We start from the raw sequence: 24,804 nt of genomic DNA, 5'->3' as shown, positions 1-24,804 counted from the left end.
ATGAGAGTTGAGAGCAGTATATTAATGGGTACATCCCTGCATAATGGACATAGGCAACAGAGAACAACTGTCAAATACAATAGAGAAATGGCTGATTGAGGCATATATTCCAAAACAGGGAACAGAAGTGATAAATTGCTGAACAGTCTGAATGCTGATTACAAGCCTCTTTTTACAGCATTATTATGTTAGATCTTCTTAGAATAAGTATGAAAATTTGTCTACAATTAGATTAAATCTGTGATTTCAATGCATAGGATTTTTTTCTTCAATATAATCATATGAACAGTCATCAAGAGGAATAAAGGTTACACTTTAACAAAGACAATTAGGGTCTATTAAATGTATATCTGGAAATCTGGAAAATCATTTTATATTGTGCTTTACAAGGAAGATCTGTTCAAAACTATGAAATTGGAAGCTCCTTAGTTATACTGCAGCTCCTTGGGATTCTCAGTTTATGTAGATAATGTGCTGTGGTAAGGAAGAAATTTCTATATTCAAATTAAAAAGAAATAATTCTTTGAATAACATTTGTAAACCATTCTGTTTTTAAGCACTGATGTTTATTTTCTTGGAGAACGGGGTCTGTTTTTAATCTTTCTTTCCCACCCCAACAATTTGTGCTTGAAACCATTTCCGTGTAAAGACAACCCTTTTGTTAGTTACAAAGGATGAAATTCACCCCTGTGCCAAAAGCCAGCACAAAGCCTTCAAAATAATCTTAAATGCAATTTAAGTGGCATAGACTTGTGCTTTCTTAAGGTCATCATACTATAGTCTTCTGAGGATATGTGGTACCCAATGTACATCCAGGGGAGGCTCTATGTTTTTTGCTGCCCCAAGCACGGCAGTCAGGTAGCCTTCGGCGGCGTTTCTGTGGGCGTCCGCCGGTCTCGCGCCTTCAGCATACCCGCTGCCGAATTGCCACCGAAGCCGCGGGACCGGCGAACCTCCCACAGAAACGCTGTGGAAAGCAGCCTGACTGCCGCCCTCACAGCGACCGACAGCCCCCCCCCCCCACCCGCGGCTTGCCGCCCCAGGCACGCGCTTGCTACGCTGGTGCCTGGATTTGCCCCTGTGTACATCTAACAAAAGTAGCAGATCAACAAAGTGATATACTCTCTATTATACACCATTTTACATCTTTTGCTTAGCTGTTGAACTGAAAAAAATATATGCCAGTATCAAGCATCATCCCAGCATAAAGGATTTACAGTTGGCCAGGAACTAAAGGGGTTTTTAGCTTTTTATTCTTAGGTTGAAAAAGGCACAGCCACCATTAGCATCATACTCACCATGATTTAAATGAGGTGGGTTTCATTTTACTTACTTTTATTTTTGAGAAATGAAGATAGTTTTACAGGGAAGCTGGGACATGATGTTATATTTGGTTTAAAAGAAACCAGATGCGAATGAAAACTAAACAGAGTGGATTTTGTAAGAGCATGTAGTTTCTGGTGCGGTAGAATAGAAAAAAGGAGGGAAGTTGTGGCATTTGTTCATTAGTGTCTTGTAGACACAAATACTTACATGTAACAAACGTCTTAGTAGTTGGAAGAGTGTCATAGAAAAGGAAAGAAGCAACATCCATGCACAAATTGGACACAGATGAATGTCTGAAGTCCACATTCGGGCCAGCTTGACTTTGGAGCGGTGCACTGTGAAAGCTCAACTCAAAGATAGTGACTGTCGGAAATGTCCAGGTCATCATAGATGGCACATCAAAAAAAGAATATCCCGTAGTTGCTGCTGCTTTGTGTGCTCCACAATCTCTGTGAGAGCATCCCTGCTGCTGTTTTACGATCAGCCAGACACGCATTTGCAGTTTCTTTTGCAGATGAGCCTAACTGAGCAGGTGCACTGATTTTTGACTGTCTGATGATTTTAAAGACCAAGACCACCCACCAAGGACGTTTTTCCACTAAGGGTTTGTTTTTTAAATTAATAATAAATTTTTAATAATAAATTTTCTTTTTTTTGACTTTTGAAACATGTTTGCATTCTGTTCTGAGTGTGTACTGCACTGTGTGTGTGGGGTGAGGGCAGGAAGGGGGTGTGCGTCTTTTTGTGGTGGTTACCATGGGGATAGGTTTGTGGGTGCTGGCGTGGGGGGTGGGGGTGGAAGGGGGTGAGTAGCTGCCCCTGGATGAGTGCCCTTTTTCTCTTTGGGGGGGGGGGGAGGAGAGGAGGGATCGTGGGAATGTGAAGGGAAGCCTGCCTTCGGGATGGGGATGTCCAGGACCAGGACCCTGCAGCCCTGCACACAAACACACGGAAAGAGGGGGCAGCATACACCACACAGACTGTCCCTGGTGCCTAGTGACTGCAGTCTGTGTGTGCCCTGCAGTTGACCCTGCAGCCAAGTCTGTAGCATGGCACTGTGGCTATGCACTGACATTACAATCCCCACCACTTAAATAATTATAATGTGAGGGGTTGTGGGGGTTTGAACTTGTGGAGTGACTACTGAAGGGCTGTAAGAAAAAGCTTGTACAAATTACAGCGCAAACAGTGTCTCGGTAACATTATCGTGTGGTGCAGGGACAGTTCTCACCCCCCCTACCGCCCTCGCCTTTGTCACTTTGGGTGAGGGGACAGGACTTCATTAAGCAAGCGTTGAGTCGCCTGCTCTGTCTCCTGCCCGCCATCCTCCCTCCTCTCCCAGGTGTGTGCGATGCTGCGCTGACACAGGCTCTCTCGTCTCTCTCTGCTCTGCCGCGCGCTCTGGAGCTGGGCATCAGTTTCTGGGAACAGTCGTCCCTTGTCTTTTATCCAGTCCTGGTAAGCCTTACACAGTACTTACACAGCACAGAGTGCTTAGCTGTGTGCTCTGCCTGCTGTGCTCTCCTGCAGCAAGCAAGATGAAAAAGCAAAAAGATGCTCCGCTCCCGCCAGTGAACCAAAGACCCGAAAGACCCTCTCTGAGGCCCTCTGAGGCCTGCAACACGTGGCTGGGTTATCATTCTTTCTAAAAAAAAAAAAAACCACCATGCACACAGTGCAAGTGCAACAAATTCCATGATGCAGCAGCAGCACTTCCTGACACATCACCTGAGGCGTGGGCACAGCACAGAGAGAGGGATGAACAGAAGCCAGCCCTGCCAGGAGGACCCCGCGCTGCCTGCCATAGAGGGCGATGGGTCCCCTGTACCTGAGGATGGCATGGCGAAGCACCAAGAAACCCCTCTCTTGCTCTGCTTTTTCCAGCTGCTTGAGAGCTTTTTTTTTTGAACTATCAGAGGACTATTGCTCCATTCCTATATGTGTAGACCTGCTGTTGTATAGTTTCATATTTAAAAATTTTTTTATTATTTTATATTTTTTTTATATATATATATTTCTTAAAAAAAATAAATGTTTGTTGTTGTAGCACTTACCGCCTGATCCTTCCCTGATTCCGAGTCCGACTTTTATACTTCTCTGTGGTAGTCCTTCACTTTCACGGCTGCATCGCATCCCGGCTGTATCCTTTGTCTTTCATGGCTTTAGAGGTCAGAAAAAAAAAATTCAATTTTTTTTTCGGTCATTTTGTGTGTGGCTGGCAGAGAAGAGCTCGGGGACTGCTGTCCAGAGTCAACAAGAGTGGTGCACTGTGGCTGATGAATTAAAGTCCTAGTGTAGACCAGGCCTCAGAGTCAGGGCGCATTTTCTCAAGGTGCCATCGGTGCCTAGTGAGCACCAAAGAGATAGTAAAACTGTGTCACAGTAGGTGATTTTCTGGTCTTATGAGAATGTGAATGTATGTAAGTGAATGAATGAAGTTGTCCCTGCCTGCAGGTATATCGGATCTTGGGGAGCAATTACCACACAGGTGGGGTGCCAATCAATTTCTTTATTAAAGGAAAAAGGAAGTGGTGGGGATTTAACAATGAAATACAATGGGATGGGGTGTATGGGGTGTTTACAAAAGACAATGATGGGGGGGCGTTCTTCTTATTGAACAGTGTAGGGAGTTCTAACAGTGGGGTACAGTAAGTGGGGTTTAGCACAATGGGATACAGTACAGTTAATAAGCAACTCAACTTTATATAGGAACAGCTCTAGATACAGTGTGGAATGTAAAACATACCAAAAAGAGATGCAGAATAAAATGGTAGCTTCTATATAGAATGGTCAACAATCTTAGATAGAATGTATTAAGTGGTAGGTGGCCTTATACACAATAGTATTAATGCAAATACAAAGTATATCAGAAAGGTGGAAGTAAAATGTGAATCACAGTGCAATAATACAATATGGGTGATAAGTGAAATTATGCAGTGTAGACTTAATTTGTGAGGCTGTGATAGCAAGAGTGTACCCAAAGGCTGGGTCAAGAAACAGGAGGGGGGGGGAATGATAGTGGCAACTGATGAGAGGTGCAGCTGCAAGCAGCGAGAGACTCTGAAGCCCTGCGAGGTAAGGACAATGGAGCAGGGGGGGTGGGGAATTTGGGAAGTTCAGAGGGTGATGCAGACACAGGGGAAAAAAGCAGCAGGGGGTTTGGGAAGTTCAGAGGGGGAGATTGGAGCAGCAAGAATCTTATCTATCCTCTAACTTAATTAAACTTACATAAAATGACAAGCAGCTTCTACAAAGTAACAAAACAGGTACAGAATACAATCAGGCAATGACTTTTTACATCTATCTTAACCAGTGACTAGGCAAAACAACAAATATCACAATTCTAAGCAAACTACAACAAGCAGCTATATGGAGCAACAAAATAATGAACTATAGCAAGGCAGGTGAGACTTACAAGCTTTATAATCTTAACAAACTATGACTTATTAAACTAAAGAAACAAAAACCTATGGTGCACCTTATGCTATGGGGAAGTTACAGAGGGCAGAGTGGTATGTGCCCAGAATACAGCTCCCAAGGCAGCCCCCAAGGAAGCCAAGGGAGGTGGCTGCAGCAGTGGATACAGCTGGAAACAGTGAGTCCAAGGCAAAGCCCACAGGAGCAGAGCTTAGCAGCAGCACAAACTTACTTTTAGTGGCAGAGTGCCACGGAGTTTAAGAGAGAGGTTTTAAAACACAGACCAAGGTTTAGCTTGAGTCTGTGTGCTGGGGAGACAGAGCCAGCAGCTAAAATAATAAAACAAAAGTATAGAAAGTTTCACAGAGGGATTCTTACCAGCCCCCAAGGCAGCAGCAGAGGCAGAAGCAGCAAGAACATCAGAAGGCTTGGTACAGTCTAGATAATCAGGAGATCTCTCTGGCAGCAATTCATTCTTCAGGGGGGGGGTTTTCAAAAAACAGGGGTATGCTCAAAAATAAAATGAGAGCAGAGAAAGGACCTCCCCCCGAACCCCCTGGCTGATCAGACCAGGCAGCAATGCAGGAACCTTTCTAAAGTCTGTTCAGAAAATGTCTGTTTATAAAGGCAAACCTAGGCAGCTTCCCGCCAGTCACTCTGATTGGTTCCCCTTCTCACAGGGAGGAGAGCAGGCAGGGAAAAACTGCAGGCAGCCACAGGCATGTCTGGGCATGTCCTTTGCAATAGGTGACTCAAAAGCACATGAGATCTATGACTCATGCCCAGGAACTTAAAAACACAATAGGTTTTGCAGCTCTGGACATTGCCTACCCTACACCAAGCCCAGGTTTTAACAAGGTGATAACAGGACTAACCCTTTGAACAGGGCAGTGGTCCCACTTAGCACAAGTGGCCATCCCTTTGAGAAGGGCAATGGCTCTTGTTAAACAACTTAAGGGGCCCTCCCTTTGAGAAGGGCAGAGGCCCTGGTAAACAACTTAACAGTCAGGGAGGGGCGGCCACAGAGGAGAACAAGAACAAAATGGAGTAAGGGGACAGCTTTAAGAAACAAAATGGAGCTGTAACAGACAGAAGTAAGCTCCAATTGGCCATTCTGTTCCTTCTTTCAAATGCATATTCTGAATGTAGCACTGAACTATTGTTCAAAAATACTGTATGTTACTACAAATCATTCAGACACACACTACATCACGGTTATGTCTGATTGATGCACAATGAAATCTGGATTATGCTGTTTTAAATTATCACCCATTTAAGATAATTTTCTTTATCAAATACGATAAAAATGACTGTAATTCAAAACATTTTACCTCAAATTGATGTGAAAATTGTAGCACTCCTATTATTTCCATTTGTCAGTTTGACTAGACCTCTTTTTTTCAAACACTAAATTGATGGCTCACAAGACATTTCATTTCACATTTAGTTTTTTCTGTGGTGCCACTATCTTAATAATGAAAACATAAGCTATGGATTTGACTCTCTTATTCTTGATATGCAAGTCTGTGACATACACTGAAATATATTTACCATACATTTCATAAAGTTTTACACTAATGTATGATTGTAACTCCAGAAAATATGAATGGATTTGGAAGGGGTTGTTTGTACCAAGGAGTAATTTAGACTTCATGTTGTTAGGTTTGTACTAGGGTCCTTTTCATATGCAGGATGGTTAGACAAAGAAGAATTTTAAAGTTCTAGCCTGATTTAGATGAAGCTCCAATTACAGTGATTTTCATTCACATGAAATCTCAGTCTCATTTTTTCATGTTGTAATATCATAGCGTGACATTCACTAGATTTTTCTCAGAGCTGAATTCCTTGTGGATAAATCTGAAAATAAATATTTCCTTTAGGGGGGAAGATAGAGTGTCTTGTCCCTTCTTCCTTCTTTAGACATTTTACTTCATGAACAGAAAGATATCTTGGTAATTCTTCAAAATAATTGTCCAGTAAATTCTGAAATACTCAATTAGGTACTTAAAGTAGCTGAATCTAGGTATTTCTCACAGAATTAATGTAATGAGAATCAGAACAGTATTAAAAAAATATCTCTTCACAATTGGCTTTGTTGCCATCCTGTGTTTGTAGGCACTCCCTGCTTTTAATACACATCAGATACATTGAGTTGATTTTTTCTGAGCCACGTGATAATGATAAAACTGCTAAGTAGTTATATATCTCTTCATATATTCAAAGCACTTTGCAAATATTGACTGAACAGTCCTAGGGAGACATACGTTACCTCTATTTTCCACAGATTGGGAAATTGAGGAATAGAGATGAAGTGACTTGCCCAAGGCTACAGGAAGAATCAATGTCAGAGTCAGGATACGCATTCAGGAGTTCCTTGGTCCAAGACCATACTTTTTAAAAAATATTATCAGGAGATACTGAATTAGTAGCAACCTGTGTTAATATATGATTTTATCATCGTATCCAATGCTATTGCAAAATATTGTCTGTAGGTTAGTGTTCTCTTTATATACTTATTTTTAAAAAATTGCATCTCAATGAATAGAAGCTCTTGTGTACATCAGATAATATCTTTAAAGTTGGCTTTATGTATATATAACTGTTTGGAGCTCATTTTTCTTGACTGATTCTATGTGGTGAAAAATTGAACTCCTACACATGTTAAAAGTAGCTTTATAAAAGTGAAATAGACATAATTTACTGTTGGGAACAATTAATAGGGTAGCATTACTGTTACTATTATTTTGTTTTTACAAAAACCGTAAGAAGCTCATAACTTTAGGTGACTATGATTGGCTACTTATACTGATGTAATAAGTGTACTTGTGTTCTATTTAATTCCCAGATTTCTGCAAGTGTATCAAATTATTTTTGTCAGACTGTAATCAATCACAAGTGCAATAGAATGCCAACTTGTATCACTTACATAAAGAGACCATATAACTCAGTTAGGTATCATATTCACACACTCATTAAAGAGGGCTGTAATGCACTACAACTGCAAAGCATAATTTATTTCTTACTGGGGGGTACAATGTCATCAGCAGAAAGCTTTAACTAGTACATATGTATAGGGTAGATTTAAAGTGATTATGGAAATGTCACTGCAGGACAATACACCATTAGTAGTCCCTCATACACTGTTTGCTGTCCCCTTATGTTTATTGATAATTAAGAAGCAGATTGGGATGTCATGTTAAGAATGAGTGCAAAATGTCCTTTTTATCCTCTGCAATGAATATGGTCTTTTTGTACCATCCAATGAGTGTTCTATTTGCGTTGATAACAAATGACATCTTTCTCCTTGTAATGTGCCTGCAGGGTTAAATGACTTTATTATTATTAATGAGTCATTGCTCCAGCTGCCCAGAAACAGAGGAAATAGAAAACATAAGAGACTTAAGTCTAAGTAATGACAAATGTAATTATTACCTTTCAAATTTCATTTATGCACTGATAAGAAAGTTGTTAATCAAACACTGCCCTTTCTCTGAATTCCATGGTTTTCTTCCTTTAATGAAAGGAAGAGCAGATTTAAAATGCAGCTGAGGGTGTGCTTTGGCAATTTGACAAAGTGGTAGTGGCAGAACACTAGTGTTGAGAACTGGTTACAAACCTTTGTCTAGTGATCAAGAATTCCATGGTTCAAAGGGTTTTCCAAGTGACAAACCCATCCCTGTGTCAGCCATATGGAGGAAAGTCTCACACTGGGAGGGGGGGGGGGAAAGGCTGTGGGAGGGGAGGTGCTTTGTCCTGCTGTGAGACAGTGTATGCCAAGGTCTTGTTCTGCACTCTGTCTTTCCAGCCAAGGTTGTGCAACATGATTAAGCAGACTAATAAGCACAACAGAATTGAAACTCCACCAACCAGTTCAGGAAAATTAAATTGTGCTTTTTCATTAATAAATTTGATCTGCTGACCCCCACATATTAGGCTAATTATGATCTTTTTTATTGGATTTTCAAGGTTTAAGCTGCAATTTAGGGTTTGTACTTCTATGATAATGATGGGGAGTCACAAAGAATATGAAAATGTGATAGATTAAGTTAGCTCTTGTTTCTTCTGCTATGTGCTCATTTTAATCCATAGCAATTTTTTTAGGAGGTATGGTGTGCCAATAATATTTCTTAGTAATGACTGATGATCATAATGTAGCAGGCAGGGGTGGCTCTAGGCACCAGCAAAACAAGCTGGTGCCTAGGGCGGCAAAATCTAGGGGGCGGCAAAAGGCTGGGGCCCCAGCTCATCCTGCCGCTGCGAGCCGAGGAGCGGCCCATCCCCTGCAGCCGGGGGGGGGGAGGGGCGGCAGGCTGGGCAGGCGGACCTGCCGCAGTCATGCCTGCGGGAGGTCCACCGGAGCCCCGGGACGACTGGAGCTGCCGCAGGCATGACTGCGGAGGGGGCGCTCGTCCCGCGGCGCGGCTGGACCTCCCGCAGGCATGACTGCGGCAGCTCAAGCGGAGCCGCCGGACCCGCGAACCGTCCGCAGCCGCGGGAGGTCCAGCCGAGCCACGCGGGACCAGCGGTCCCTCTGCAGTCATGCCCGCAGGAGGTCCACGGCTCCGGGGTGCCTCCCGCGCATGACTGCTTGGGGCGGCCAAAAAGGTAGAGCCGCCCCTGGTAGCAGGTATTTGGTTGAAATGAAGACTTTTTCTACAGTGTGATTTTAAAATGCTCAGTAGGTTTCTTAGGATTTCAATCTCAGTAATATTGTTTGTGTGGAGCTGATCAGAAAAAGGAATGTCTGTCCTGCAGGAAATTCTGACATTCTGAAATTGGTTTTCCTTCTGAATCAGAACAAAAAATGGAAATTTCAAAATTTCTTGTGAACCAGACATTAAAAAACAAACAAACATTGAAACAGTTTGTTTTAATAATGCTGAATAATGTCATTTTGATAAGGCAAAATGTTTCCTTTTGATAATGTCAAAACAAATGTTAAATATGATATAGACAATATTCAGTATAATAAATATAATTTGTATAATAACAAAGGCAAAAAATCAAACATTTATATATAATTAAATAGAGTTTCTCTGCCAAAATATTAATTGAAAGCAACACCTGCCCAGAAAACATTCAGATTTTGATTAAAACTGAATTTTCCTACAGAAAACTGTTCTGTGAAAAAATGTTAACCAGCTCTATGTACATGCTATAACCAAAATATTTGGATGTGCATGTTTATAATGTGCCAATGAAAGGTAATATCCAGGTGATACCCACCCAAATTCCAAGTGCTTTCAAGATACTTTTAAGATTTAAATAAAACACGGAAGAAAAATTGGTGAATTTAATTGTACATCCACACCTCTGTTTCACGTTGACTTCTGCATTTGGTTTATGCGTGTTTTTCACCGTAACACTGGCATTGGTTCTTGCTCAGCTGAAAGGGATATGAGCCAACTGGTATGTTCTAGCCATTCAGCAAGTTGAGAATACTTAGATATCCAAGGCATAGCACTGACAAGAATTGTGCTGCTGGAGGTGGTGTCTTTACAATCTATTGGTAGCACTATGCCACTTCCAGTAATTGAAAGGCTCATGGCACTTTTCATAATAATAGTGTGTCTAAATGCATGTCCTGGACCAGTGTTAATTATATGTAATTGCTCTACCTCCTGTGCCTTTGGTCAGATGTGGTTTTCTTCATTGCTACCCAGAATTGTCCTCTATAGGGTGTTTTTCTGCTTATAAAGACCGACCACATAACATCCTAGAAGAAGTAGCTACAGTTCAGTGATGTCACACTGTCTCAAACATGTGCATACACATACATTTATATGTGGTTTTCCGTGTTTCACTTTGCAAGCTAAAGTTAATACAGAATGCAACTTCCCAAATATTAAGAGGTGCTGTGTGCAAAGAACACATTATCTGAGTGCTCTGTATTGATTTCTGGGTACTGTGACAGGGCAGGTCTCACCACTCTGGTGCCTCCTGCCAGCTATCATGGGAATTAGCTCTGCTCAGGGCACCCTCCTCTGATGTTGCCTCCCCATCACTTTTGTTCCAGGACCCGTGCCCCTCTCAGGACTACAGCATCCTCTTCAGTGACACTGCACTCTGGCTGTGCTACACCCTGTGTACCCCCATTCCAGGGAACCTGAAATCTCTGTCCACCCACTCCCTCGATGGCAACTGCAGTCCACTGGCTGCGGTCCGCTGCGCCAGGCCAACTGGGAGTGGGAGCCGCCATTGGCGGAACCTGCGGACGGGGCAGGTAAACAAACTGGTCCAGCCCTCCAGGGACCTTCCCTACACAAGCGGCATCCCAAGTTTGGGAAACACTGCCTTAGAGCCCAGTGTGGGGCAGATGCCCCATCACAGTTTAGTTTAAGGTGCTCCACTCATGCCCTTATTATGGTGGAGTCCATATTTGTTCATCTTTAGGGAATGCTGAAAAATACTTATTTTTTAAATCAGGAATTTAGAGATGGTGTGAGTTAAGTTATGTGTAACGGATTATTCTAGGAAGATTTAATTTATTTTTATGGGAAAGAAATTTACTATAGGTAGCTTGTATCGGTAGTTAATATATATATTTAATTGATTTTACCCTTGGTTGTTATATTTAAATATTGTAAAACTGTTACGAGCCATTGGAATTGGCTCTTTAAAAAAATCAAACTAAATACATGAATAAAACTGATTATTTTCCTAGATCTTATGATTAATAAAGAAAATACAAATTTAATTATAATAGCAGTATAACATCCATATGAAGGTTTTTAGAATATTATTATAGCTGTCCCAGCATTTGCAGTTACAGCAGCATCTGATTTCAGACTGCTTTCTGGACGACAGTATGCATCCAAATGAAACTATAATTTCAATGCATTCTCTCCCAGCCCTGGCTGAGAACTCAAAGGCAGAATGTACACTAGCTTTTTTGGCAGCAGACATTCATTTTTTTGTCTTGAATATTAGGTCTTAATGAAAATATCTGAGCCCTGGGTAGATGCCGAAATGCATTGCAACAGTGTAGTTAAAGCTAATTAAGGTTTTTTTAAAGAGATAATTCAATTAAAATGTAATGTAATACAATATTAATACACATTCGACTCTGTGTTTTTATATTCTTTTTTTAAAGAAGACAGGTTTAAATAATGTTTAGTGCCAAGTTTTGCACTTGGATGTACCTATGCAACTGTCAGTAAAGTCAGCAGAAACAGTATGAGCACATTTTACAGCAGAAGTGGGCCTCTCTTCTTCTAAATGTATGCCTTCAAGTTGCATACATACCATTTGTCAGTTGATTGCATGTGAGATTTTAAAACAAATGTAATTGTTTCCCTTTCTTTAAACATATTAGCAGGACCATAGATAGCTCAAGGGGGTGGCAATGACTAACAAGTGCCTACATCGAATTCACCATTTGGAATGATGCCCAAGTAATTAAAAACAAAGTTCCCAATCCTGCAATCTGCCTTGGCAGACCCCACTTAGGTCAACAAGACTCCATACAGATGCAAGGGTCTGCTATGCAGAGCTGATACGAGTACTGAGGCCAAACTTATCCATGGCAATTACTATCTGGGTAGTGACCTACCAGTTTGTAAAACAAATTAGTGGTCTCAGTCTATTTTCAATTTGACAGATGTCCACATTATAAAACTGTGTGACTCAGTTGGGTCTTGTTGACACTGAACAACATAGCTCTCTGCTGTACTGAATTGTGCATGACCCTGTATTTCAGATGACTCAGAATGTTTCTGTTGCACTGCCAAGTCTGGGCAATGTTCTGAGAGAAGGGGACTCACTATATATATACACCAGAGAATAGGAGATTGTGCACTGAGCTATGGGCCAGGTAATCAAGAGGTCAGCTCACCTTTACTGACTACTGTTTATAATATCTCTGTAGATCACAATCCTTATTACTGAGCAAGGTCCCATAGCCCCTTGTAGTACACTGTAAAAGAGGAGGATTGGAGACCCTGAATTTAGCCTCCAGAAAGACCTTACACTTAGCACAACCTTCCTCCAGAGGCTGTAGGATTTTTTTCTTTTTATGGCAGTCTGTATGAAATTCTTCCATTCAACAGTAACAATCTTAAAGAGATTTTTAAAAAAGAGAGGAAATGCTTTGCAATACATTCCTCATCAGGATACTTTATGAAGCCCAGTGAGGAAGGTTCCTCCTTTGCTTAGTTACAAAGAAAAGAAAACCTTACATATCTCAAAATCAGTTTCTAGCCATCCTGTGGCCTCATTTCAGTGATCATCAGTGGAGAGTTTGAAGGTTGAATGGTATGGTGAGCATTGAGATCTTAGAGGTTGTTCTTGCAGTCCAGGCTTAGTGCAGTCTGCATTGTTCCTGCTTGTGCTGTACCTAGTCTATGGATTATAGCAGCCCTCATTTTCCAGGACTGCCCGTGACGGATTTGGTAACAGAGACTCCCCTCGAGATTGTCACCCGTTGAGCTGAGATCCCACTGAGAACAACCCTCCTGCCAGAACAGATGCCCCTCTACTTCTGTCTTGCTGAGTTAGACACTCCAGTCAGCTCCAGCACAGACCCAGAGGTTGAGCCATGCCTCTCTGCAGTTAACTGAGATCCACTCAGCCAGGGGCTTCTCAGTTAACAGGGGCTTTCCCAACACCCTTTCAGCCTTTCTGGGAGCCTGAACCTCAAATAAATCCGTTTTACTCTGTATAAAGCTTATACAAGGTAAATTCATAAATTGTTTGCCCTCTATATCACTGATAGAGAGAGATGCACAACTGTTTGCTGCCCCAGGTATTAATCACTTACCCTGGGTTTATTAATAAATGAAAGTGATTTTATTAAGTATAAAAAGTAGGATTTAAGTGGTTTCAAGTAATAACAGACAGAACAAAGTAAGTTGCCAAGCAAAATAAAGCAAAAACACGCAAGTCTAAGCCTAATACATTAAGAAACTGATTACAGGTAATAGCTCACTCTCAGAGATGTTCCAATAAGCTTGTTTCACAGACTAGACTCCTTCCTAGTCTGGGTCCAATCCTTTCCTCTGGTACAGTCCTTGTTAGTTCCAGCAGAAATTCCAGGTGGGAAGAAGGGGTTTTCTCATGAGTGGCAGCCCCTTTTGTCCTGCTACACCCCCTTTTATAGCTTTGGCACAAGGTGGAGTCTTTTGTCTATGCTTGTTCCCCCCCTCCTCAAATTATTAAGATGGATTCCAGTATCATGTGACATGGTCACATGTCACTGTAAGATCCCTAGTCTCCATTCTTCCTGGGTTGGCCCACATATACATGGGAAGTCTTGCTGGTAAATAAACCATTTACAACCAATTGTCCGAGTCAGTGGGAGCCGTCAAGATTCTAAACCACCATTAATGGCTCACACTTTGCATAATTACAATAGGACCTCAGAGCTATACTTCATATTTCTAGCTTCAGAAACAAGAATGATACATGCATACAAAGAGGAGGAATATATTCAGTAGGTTATAACCTTTGTTATGTTACCTTACAAAAGACCTTTTGCATAAAGCATATTCCAATTACATCATATTCACACTCATAAACCTATTTTCATAAAACATATGGAGTGCATCGCACTGCCATTAACAGCACTTAGAAATTACCTACTGAAAGATGTTTAATTAGATTCGCCTTATTCTTTCCAGAATTGGGAGATCTGAGCTCTCTCACCCTCACACTTCTTCTTTCCTTTTTAAACTCAATAAATGATAGACAAAGGGTGGGTGCATAGTTGTGTTCACACATGCACAGCACATTTGGAGGAGAACAAAATTATTCAGCCTGCAACCAGTTAAGATGTCAGTAGCAGACACATTTACAGGGACATCTTATATGTAACATTCAATATTGCCTAGGCAAGAGAGGCTATAAAGATTTAAGGATTTGAGCTCTCTGTATACCAACTTCTTTCACCTCATGTGGAGAATTCAGTAATTTCTAGTAAAATCCTGCAGCTACATAGCAGTTTTGGTACTTTTAAAGGGATCAAGAATTTATTTTACATACTTAACCCAGGTTTATATGCAGAAGATACAAAAAAGCTGCACTGGGGATTATTCATTTACATTTTCTGAAGCAAACAGACTTCTTGCACAGTAAAGGATATCCTTACCGGTAAAACAAAAATCCCATGCATTTTACATTTTTTCACCTCTTTCTCAGTTTTTCCAGGGAAAAACTGCCATGTTTTCAGAACAGCAGTAACCAGATTTCATCTGTAAAGCACATTTTCCAAATAGTTGAAAAATAATTGTATATAAGTGATGATAAACTACATTTAATAGGATGCAAGAATGTATCTGAATTAAAATGATGTTTAGTAAAGGAATCTAAAAGTGGTTTTTACTCATAGTATTCAAGATTTCTTTTCTTTTCTCTCTTCATTCTGCTTTTACCTTATCGCAAGTTCATCTAAAATAATAATATTGACCAAAAATCCCCAGAAGACAAAAGATTCTCCTAAAGAAAGTATGTAATGAAAGTACATACCATGTTGTACTAGGTCTTGATTAAATAAATAATTGAACTTAAGTGAATACACATCTGTTTAATTGGTGGTAATTGATTCTTATATGCTTTCCTAATGAGGTACGGTACTTGAATAATTAGTGATGGTAAAAGTGAATATGGATACTTTTACAAAATGTCCAGGGTTTAAGCAGTTTTCTGTCAATTTTCTGGCACCACCTTTTCTGTTGCAGAGAACATATCAAACTGTGTTTTTGCTAATGAAAATAGTCATGCAGTTATTTCTCTTCCAAGCTCTTTTTTGTCAATCTGAATGATACTCCTTTGATATTTTCAAGCAGGTTTCCTTTTCCAAGCAGGAATCTATTCATAAGGATCACGGTAGTCATGTAAATATCGTGGTTTACATGTTAATTGCACCCCAGTGGGAACCACTGTCCCAGTGGGATTAGTCTCAGAAAAAAACAGATTCTTGCCTTGTGTGTCTTTCTAGGGGAGAATTTTTTTTAAATCAGTGGGCCACATTTCTGGCCAGTTCCAGTTTGGGATACTGCTGACCAAATCTGAGCCAGCCAGTACAGACTGGTGCTTGCAGAGGACTTGCACTGCCATCCCCTCCTCCCAGATATCAAAGTGGGCTTGCTCTGGGCAGCAGTTCCATTACTAAAGTTCATGGCAGTGGAAGCTAGGCTGACCTTAGAGTAGTGTTTCCCAAATGTTTGAAAACAAAGCCTCACTTCAGGAAATTGACATTAAGCACAACTTTTTTCTCCTGAAATCCACCCACAATGTAGTGTTAGAGCCCTACATGTCTCTATTCATACATGTTCTCTACCCCACACTTCAGGGAGAAAATTGATGGAGTTGTATGATATTTCCTCTCCTTTCTGACATGTGTTTATGAGCAGTGAAATAGCAAACAAAACTGACATTTAAAGTATCATCAGGTGAGTTAGCACCCACTGAAATTACTGTGATAGCTATTGTATTGGGGTCTCTCCAAACACAGGCAGATACCTATACATTGATTGCATTCGCTTCACATTTCGAAGATTTTCTGTGCAACCATACCAGCTAGAGACTGACTGACTTATAGAACATGAAAGCTGAGACTCTAGAGAACAACTGAAAACTCCTTCCGTGACCCAAAGCTAGTTTTCTGCACTCCACACTTGGGAAACACTGCCTTAAAGTGAATCAAGCCCAAGAATATATGGGCACTTAAGCAAGCACCTCCTTAGATGGCTAGCTAAACCCATGTAATTGCATATGAAATTGAAACTTACAGTTGTGATCGTCCGTGTTGTCACATTAATGCTATTGGGGCAGAATTCTTAGCCTAAACTTTAGGGGCATCAATTGATGAGGCAGTCAATCTCTGTTGATAATTATTTAAGCTGCTACAGCCTCACATTGATCTTACTGTAAACAAGAGTTAAATCTTGAAAGATACAGAGTAAAGTTGTATAGACCAAAAGGCACAGTAAATCATCTGCAGTGTCACAAGTGCCCTGGACAAAACAAAGTAAAAGTGATATTTTTCCATGGGCTGGCTGAAAAGTGGCAGCTGAAACCCTTTGCCCTGCTGCATGTTTATACCCAGATGTTTGGTTTATTGCCAAAAACTCTGCTTCATTACAAGAGCTGACTTTATAAAATTCAGGCCACAGTCACCATTGTCTTCTTAGACATGAAGGAAACTGTAAATTTCACTCTTTTCTCTTTGGTTAGTTCAGCGGTTATTACTAGAGCATGAACCATCTATCTCACTGTAGCTTCACCTTATATCCTAAGTGATTTTGATTTAAATTTATAGTACATCTTAAATAAATGAACCCTTTATCAATAATTAACAAGGAGCAGTACAAAAGTGAGCTGGCTAATTAAATATTAAATAAAACATGTTATTTATACCTTAATTCTTATGAAGCACTTATATTGCCATTTATTCTAATCAATATACTTTAAATTCTAGGCTATTCATTACACTTTACATATTTATATTAACATTGAAGGGTTAATCATAACTTCACATACTAAATATCTAAGTAATTTAAAGTTTAGCAATAGGGCCCTTTAGCAAAGTGTCATTTAAAATTTGGAATAATTTACAACAAAATAAAACCCAGTCACTAATTTAAATATGAATCTAGAGGCTGAATGAGCTCAAGCAGGAAAGTTTAAGACTGCAGATGCTGCAGTATCATTCAGTCCAAAGTTATTAGTCTGGAAGTAAAACATCTTTTGTATACCTGGCTAATCACTTTTGTTGTCTTTCACTTGAACAAGAATTCCAAGAAAAAACATACAATGTTGTAAGTAGAAGAGATGCATTGTATTTCAGTGAATTCATCTCTGTATTGAGATGTTTACTTTAAGGGTATCTTTATTGTAAAACTTTATCATAGTGAGCCTCTCTGAGCAATGAGAAAATGATTGCACCTCCCCATCATTTACTAAAACAATATGGGAGCAGTGGAAAAGTAACACCGAACTCCCCTTCCCAACCCCTTGGTTGTCCCCTACCCAGCTCCCCACCTGGAGATGTTCCTGACGATGGGGCTGCAGCTACACAAGTGGCTGCCTGGGGATGCACTGCACCCTGCAGCACAGCACGGCTGCCCCTGCACTGGGGAGCGGGCTTGGGTGTGCATGGCTCCAGCCCTGGCTCGGTTCAGCCCATTTGACTTTTGTGCTGGGAGGGGTGGCTACGGAGGGCTATAGCAAATTTTGGGGTGGCTTTAGCTGCCGCAAGCTCCCTCAGTGCCACCCCTCACTCCCTCTGCCAGCCCGGAGCAGCAGGGCTCCAGCTGTCCCCTGTATCCCCCGTCGCTGCCTCACGGGTGTGCATGGCTGTTCTGCACAAGCTCCAGCCACCCAGGGCTGACAGTGGGGGAAAAAAAAAAGAGAGAGAGAGAGGCACACAGCTCTTGCCTCCCTTGACACAGTCCCATGCCTCCCTTGGGAGGCCCACTCCATCGTTTGAGAACCACTAAGTCATTGTGTACGCCCACTGGCAGAAATTTAGGCACCTAGGGGACTTTACCAGCAAAACTTTATTCCTCTAAGCATTAAGGAGGGGTTTTGAGGATCTAAATTTTGGATTTAGGCACCTAAGTGTCATTGAAAGCAGAGGTGAAAGTAACTTACAGGACTTACCGGTATTGCCGGAGTCCTGAGGGGGGCGTGGCCTCATCCGGAAGAGGCGGGCCTCTCGAGATTTAAAGGCCCTGGGGCACTGGCTGTGGCTGAGAGCCCCAGGGCTGCTAAATCAACCTGGGGCTCCCAGCTGCAGAGGCAGCTGGGAACCCCCAGGGCTCAGGGGCAAATTAAAGGGCCCGGGGCTCCAGCCGCCACAGAGCACCAGGCCCTTTAAATCCCCACTGCAGCTCCAGCTGGAATTTAAAGTGCTCAGGGCTCCCGCAGCTGCAGGGAGCCCTGGGCCTTGCCGGGCTGGGGCTAAGATTTAAAGAGCTCTGACTCCCCGCAGCTGTGGGGAGCTCCGAGCCCTTTAAATCCCGGCCCCAGCCCGGCCGCCGAAGCTGCAGGCGGGATTTAAAAGGCTCTGGGCTCTCTGCAGCAGCAGGGAGCTCCGAGCCCTTTAAATCTCAGCTCCAGCCCTGCCGCCGGAGCTGCAGGCAGGATTTAAAGGGCTCAGACCCCTTTTTATCCCGGCAACAGAAGCCGGTGTAGTCTGGCATGGTGTACTGGCTCTTGCTGGTATGCCGTACCGGACCAGACCAGCTTACTTTCACCTCTGACTGAAAGTCAATGGAACTTTGGTGCCTAAGGCCCAGAGCCTCAAAGGTGTTTAGGTTTCTAACTCCCATATAAATACCTAAATACCTTTGAGGATCTGGGCTTAAGTGCCTAAGACATTTTTGAAAATGAGATCTAGGGTCCTAAATCAGTTAGGCATTGCAACACCTAAATACTTTTTAAAATCTGGGCCCTGACTTCCAAACTCCTGTCTGCATTTTAGGTGCTTAATTATGATTACAAATCTGGCCCTGAAACCCATAAAACAGATGTGAGCAGTGTAAAATTTAAATTATTGCCTAGTATAAAATCCAATTTTAATCTTGGTCGTACTTTATATTAAGGCTCCATTTATAAAGAGGTAGTAAATGACTAATAGCTGTTTAATCAGTTGTTTCTTATAGAGTCCAGAGGCCAACAGGGTGCTTATAACTAGTGCTTATAACTAGCTATAATCCCTTCTAATGATGTGCTGCTAAACATCTAGTACCACATGCTACTTGTGTCTGTAACATGTTTATAATCTACTGACATTTTGCATATTATGTTTTCATTTATAAATAATATATGAAATGTGACTGTACTCTTAAATGGACAGTCCTATATTACCTGTACACATTGACTAGCTAAAGGGACATTCTTATGTCACTCCTCTCTCCATCCAGGCAAAAAGTGTGAGGGTGGGGTGAAGAAACCCTGGAGCTGCAGGAGGAGACCAGGTGCACTGAGGGGCCAGGACAGATGTCAGGCTGTGGGGACACAAAATTAATTCATTAGAATTTTTGGGTCTGGGAAGAAGTTGGAAGCTTAGTCCCTGTAGACAGCAATGATAATTGTATCATTTGTAATTTGATCTCAGTTGGGTCTTCCAGCAAGAACTCCTTTAGCAGAGACCAACATCACCTTGCTGTATAAATTTAGGCAACACTGTAATAATCATACACACTTTGGTGGGGGGGGGGGGCAGTGAGAGTTTGAAAATCAAAAGACCAACCAAAAGGACTGGTATAATCTTTGTATAAATACTCCTGTTTTGTGCCAATAATATCATGATTTTGGGAGTCTGAGTCATGATTTTGAAGCTTTTCAGGTTACCATGTATTGGGCTGGCCAGTCACAGCAAAGGAAGGCTGAAAATTGCACAGTTACCAGACCCTGGATTGGCTCTTTGATAAGGGCACACTGGCCCAGGATGCTTGGCATGTTGAAAAAACATCCTGATCAATCTAATAAATGGCCTGTGCTGCCCCATTTGATTATGTTTGTTTAGCCTGGCCTGAGGGCCTACTGGTTGTTTTCAATATGTTTGTGAATTACTGTAGCAGTGTGCATAGCAGTATTTTCTAGCTTGTGTGGTTCATTAAGTAGACATTGAAAGCCTGCTTCTCACAGTTGCTGAGGACTCATAAGTCACACTGAAGTTAAAATTGTGGGTACGCCGCACCCCTGAAAAACTCAGGTTCAAGAGTTGGATTATATTCTTGCATGCTCACTGTTACCTAATAGCATCGTAATCTGGGGCCCAGCAAGTCTGTCCTTGTCTTATTTCTGGCTTTGTCTTCATTGCAAAAAGTGTGGGGTTTTAGCCATCAAAATAGCTGTCTCAGCGTAAAACCCTAATGGACACAAGGAGTTTTTAACCTCAGTGTAGCTAGTCATGGTGATTTCTATAACTGCCACCTGAATTTGTGTTGAGCTACTACATCAAGGTAAAACTACCCAGGCTTTGTCTTCACTAGGTTTTTACATTGAGATGCCTAATCAAGTTAGCTATCTCAGTGTAAAACTACACCTTTTTTATTTTTTCCAGTGAAGACATAGCCTCTACTTAAATTTCAGAATAGGAATGCATTGGTAGAAAATGGAAGCGAGGTGGAGCTGTCACCCTCCAGCAACCCTGCCAATGATCTACCTTTACATTTTCTGATATTTGTCGGGAGTTGAACTAAAGAATTCCCATTTACTTGAGTGGGAGTTGTAGAGCTATATCCAAAGAAACTCTCCCAAAATGTAACGGCAGATTCTGTTTATAGAATTGAACAATTCAATTTGGATTAAGTGCCTCACCCCAGTTCTGCTCATTTTGAGATATGATGTTGAATTAAACTATTTGTCCAAGGTATCAAAATGTTGGGAAGGATTTTTCAGTTTCTGATCAGGACGTAACATTCATAGATTCATAGATTCTAGGACTGGAAGGGACCTCGAGAGGACATCGAGTCCAGTCCCCTGCCCTCATGGCAGGACCAAATACTGTCTAAATCATCCCTGATAGACATTTATCTAACTTACTCTTAAATATCTCCAGAGATGGAGATTCCACAACCTCCCTAGGCAATTTATTCCAGTGTTTAACCACCCTGACAATTAGGAACTTTTTCCTAATGTCCAACCTAAACCTCCCTTGCTGCAGTTTAAGCCCATTGCTTCTTGTTCTATCCTTAGAGGCTAAGGTGAACAAGTTTTCTCCCTACTCTTTATGATACCCTTTTCGGTACCTGAAAACTGCTATCATGTCCCCTCTCAGTCTTCTCTTTTCCAAACTAAACAAACCCAATTCTTTCAGCCTTCCTTCATAGGTCATGTTCTCAAGACCTTTAATCATTCTTGTTGCTCTTCTCTGGACCCTCTCCAATTTCTCCACACCTTTCTTGAAATACGGTGCCCAGAACTGGACACAATATTCCAGTTGAGGCCTGACCAGCGCAGAGTAGAGCGGAAGAATGACTTCTCATGTCTTGCTCACAACACACCTGTCAATGCATCCCAGAATCACGTTTGCTTTTTTTGCAACAGCATCACACTGTTGACTCATATTTAGCTTGCGGTCCACTATAACTCCTAGATCCCTTTCTGCCATACTCCTTCCTAGACTGTCTCTTCCCATTTTGTATGTGTCAAACTGATTTTTCCTTCCTAAGTGGAGCACTGCGTTTGTCTTTGTTAAACTTCATCCTGTTTACCTCAGACCATTTCTCCAATTTGTCCAGATCATTTTGAGTTATGACCCTATCCTCCAAAGCAGTTGCAATCCCTCCCAGTTTGGTATCATCTGCAAACTTAATAAGCGGACTTTTTATGTCAATATCTAAGTCGCTGATGAAGATATTGAACAGAGCCGGTCCCAAAACAGACCCCTGCAGAACCCCACTTGTTATACCTTTCCAGCAGGATTGGGAACCATTAATAACTACTCTCTGAGTATGGTTATCCAGCCAGTTATGCACCCACCTTATAGTAGCCCCATCTAAATTGTATTTGCCTAGTTTATCAATAAGAATATCATGCGAGACCGTATCAAATGCCTTACTAAAGTCTAGGTATACCACATCCACCACTTCTCCCTTATCCACAAGACTCTTTATCTTATCAAAGAAAGCTGTCAGATTGGTTTGACACGATTTGTTCTTTACAAATCCATGCTGGCTATTCCCTATCAGTTTACCACCTTCCAAGTGTTTGCAGATGATTTCCTTAATTACTTGCTCCATTATCTTCCCTGTCACAGAAGTTAAACTAACTGGTCTGTAGTTTCCTGGGTTGTTTTTATTTCCCATTTTATAGATGGGCACTATATTTGCCCTTTTCCAGTCTTCTGGAATCTCTCCAGTCTCCCATGATTTGCCAAAGATAATAGCTAGAGGCTCAGATACCTCCTCTATTAGCTCCTTGAGTATTCTAGGATACATTTCTTCAGGCCCTGGTGACTTGCAGGCATCTAACTTTTCTAAGTGATTTTTAACTTGTTATTTTTTTTTTATTTCTTCTAAACCTACCCCCTTCCCATTAACATTCACTATGTTAGGCATTCCTTCAGACTTCTCGGTGAAGACCGAAACAAAGAAGTCATTAAGCATCTTTGCCATTTCCAAGTTTCCTGTTACTGTTTCTCCCTCCTCACTGAGCAGTGGGCCTACCCTGTCCTTGGTTTTCCTCTTGCTTCTAATGTATTGAAAAAAAGTCTTCTTGTTTCCCTTTATTTCTGTAGCTAGTTTGAGCTAATTTTGTGCCTTTGCCTTTCTAATCTTGCCCCTGCATTCCTGTGTTGTTTGCCTATATTCATCCTTTGTAATCTGTCCTAGTTTCCATTCTTTATATGACTCCTTTTTATTTTTTAAATCATGCAAGATCTCCTGGTTAAGCCAACGTGGTCTTTTGCCACATTTTCTATCTTCCCTACCCAGCGGAATAGCTTGCTTTTGGGCCCTTAATAGTGTCCCTTTGAAAAACTGCCAACTCTCCTCAGTTGTTTTTCCCCTCAGTCTTGATTCCCATGGGACCTTACCTATCAGCTCTCTGAGGTTACCAAAATCCGCCTTCCTGAAATCCATTGTCTATTTTGCTATACTCCCTTCTACCCTTCCTTAGAATTGCAAACTCTATGATTTCATGATCACTTTCACCCAAGCTGCCTTCTAATTTCAAATTCTCAACGAGTTCCTCCCTATTTGTTAAAATCAGGTCTAGAACAGCTTCCCCCCAGTAGCTTTTTCAACTTCTGAAATAAAAAGTTGTCTGCAATGCAGTCCAAGAACTTATTGGATAATCTGTGCCCTGCTGTGTTATTTTCCCAACATATAGCTGGATAGTTGAGGTCCCCCATGACCACCAAATCTTGGGCTTTGGCTGATTTTGTTAGTTGTTTAAAAAAAGCCTCATCCACCTCTTCCACCTGGTTAGGTGGCCTGTAGTAGACTCCTAGCATGACATCACCCTTGTTTTTACCCCTTTTAGCCTAACCCAGAGACTCTCAACACTTCCGTCTCCTATGTCCATCTCCACCTCAGTCCAAGTGGTGTTTTTTTTATATATATAACACCTCCTCTTCCTTTTCCCCCTGTCTATCCTTCCTGAACAAGCTGTACCCATCCATACCAACATTCCAATCATGCGTATTATCCCACCAAGTTTCAGTGATGCCAACAATGTCATAGTTGTATTTATTTATTAGCACTTCCAGTTCTTCCTGCTTATTACCCATACTTCTCGCATTTGTATGTAGGCATCTAAGATACTGGATTGATCTTGCCTCCCAGTTTTGCCCTGACCCTCCTTTTTCTCTGCCATTATAGCTCATGCTCTCTCTTGTTTCCGACCCATCTCCCAGGTCTCCATGTTCCCCACTTACCTGTGGGCTTTGCTCCCCTGTCAGGAAACAATTCATTTCATGCTGGACTGAAATCAGAGGTGGCAGGAAGCCTGTTCTTGAAAAATCTCCACCCTAAGGCTGCAGGCTCAGAAAGTTCTGATAGCTCAGATAAGTATCTAAATTCTTCAATGCACGTTCAGATTGAACCCAAACAGAACAGATGGAGGGTCTCCCATTATTAATGTACGATTTCTGTCTTGGCCCAGTAGAGAACGGGACCTGTATATCAGACTGAAGAATTAAAGAAAGCTGCCTAGTGCTTTAGTGGGTCTTTGAATAAAGGGTTTCAAAGCCTGGAATAATCACTCTCTCTCTTATTTTTCTTCAATTTATTGAAACTTAAATATTCATAGCAATCTGCTCCCAAAGGTATTTTATTATTAAAGCAAAAAGGTAGAGTATATTATAACAGCAATCATTTAGGATTTCTACATTAAAGCGTCTTGCTGCTGACCTCATTAAAGCAACCCAGCTTATACTAACAGACCATTTCAACTTTCTTTTTTCCCCCCTCAATTTTTACTGTCACTTCTGGTCTCTTACATAGCTAAGGTTTCTTAAAATATGTTACCCAAGTGGCTAGTTTTGGTCACCAGGGTAATTCTGGACCATAATTTCCCTATATTAGGGCTGCATTCCATCTTAGATTGAGTACCACCTCCTGCACAAAAAAAGAGAGATCCATTTCTTATTAGCTGTTGGCCAACACGAGC

General features: G+C 41.5%; 1 protein-coding gene across 7 annotated transcripts in view; it reads left to right on the top strand.

The window, feature by feature from the left end:
* PCDH11X (protocadherin 11 X-linked) overlaps positions 1-24,804 on the top strand; it is a 1,093,295-nt gene that overhangs the window by 1,058,349 nt on the left and 10,142 nt on the right. The gene's annotated exons all lie outside the window — the stretch shown is intronic.

This window comes from Mauremys reevesii, linkage group 9, assembly GCF_016161935.1.
Source record: "Mauremys reevesii isolate NIE-2019 linkage group 9, ASM1616193v1, whole genome shotgun sequence".
Taxonomy (NCBI): Eukaryota; Metazoa; Chordata; order Testudines; family Geoemydidae; genus Mauremys; species Mauremys reevesii.
The sequence above is the reverse complement of the archived record's forward strand: the minus strand, read 5'-3'. Positions and strand labels throughout refer to the sequence as shown.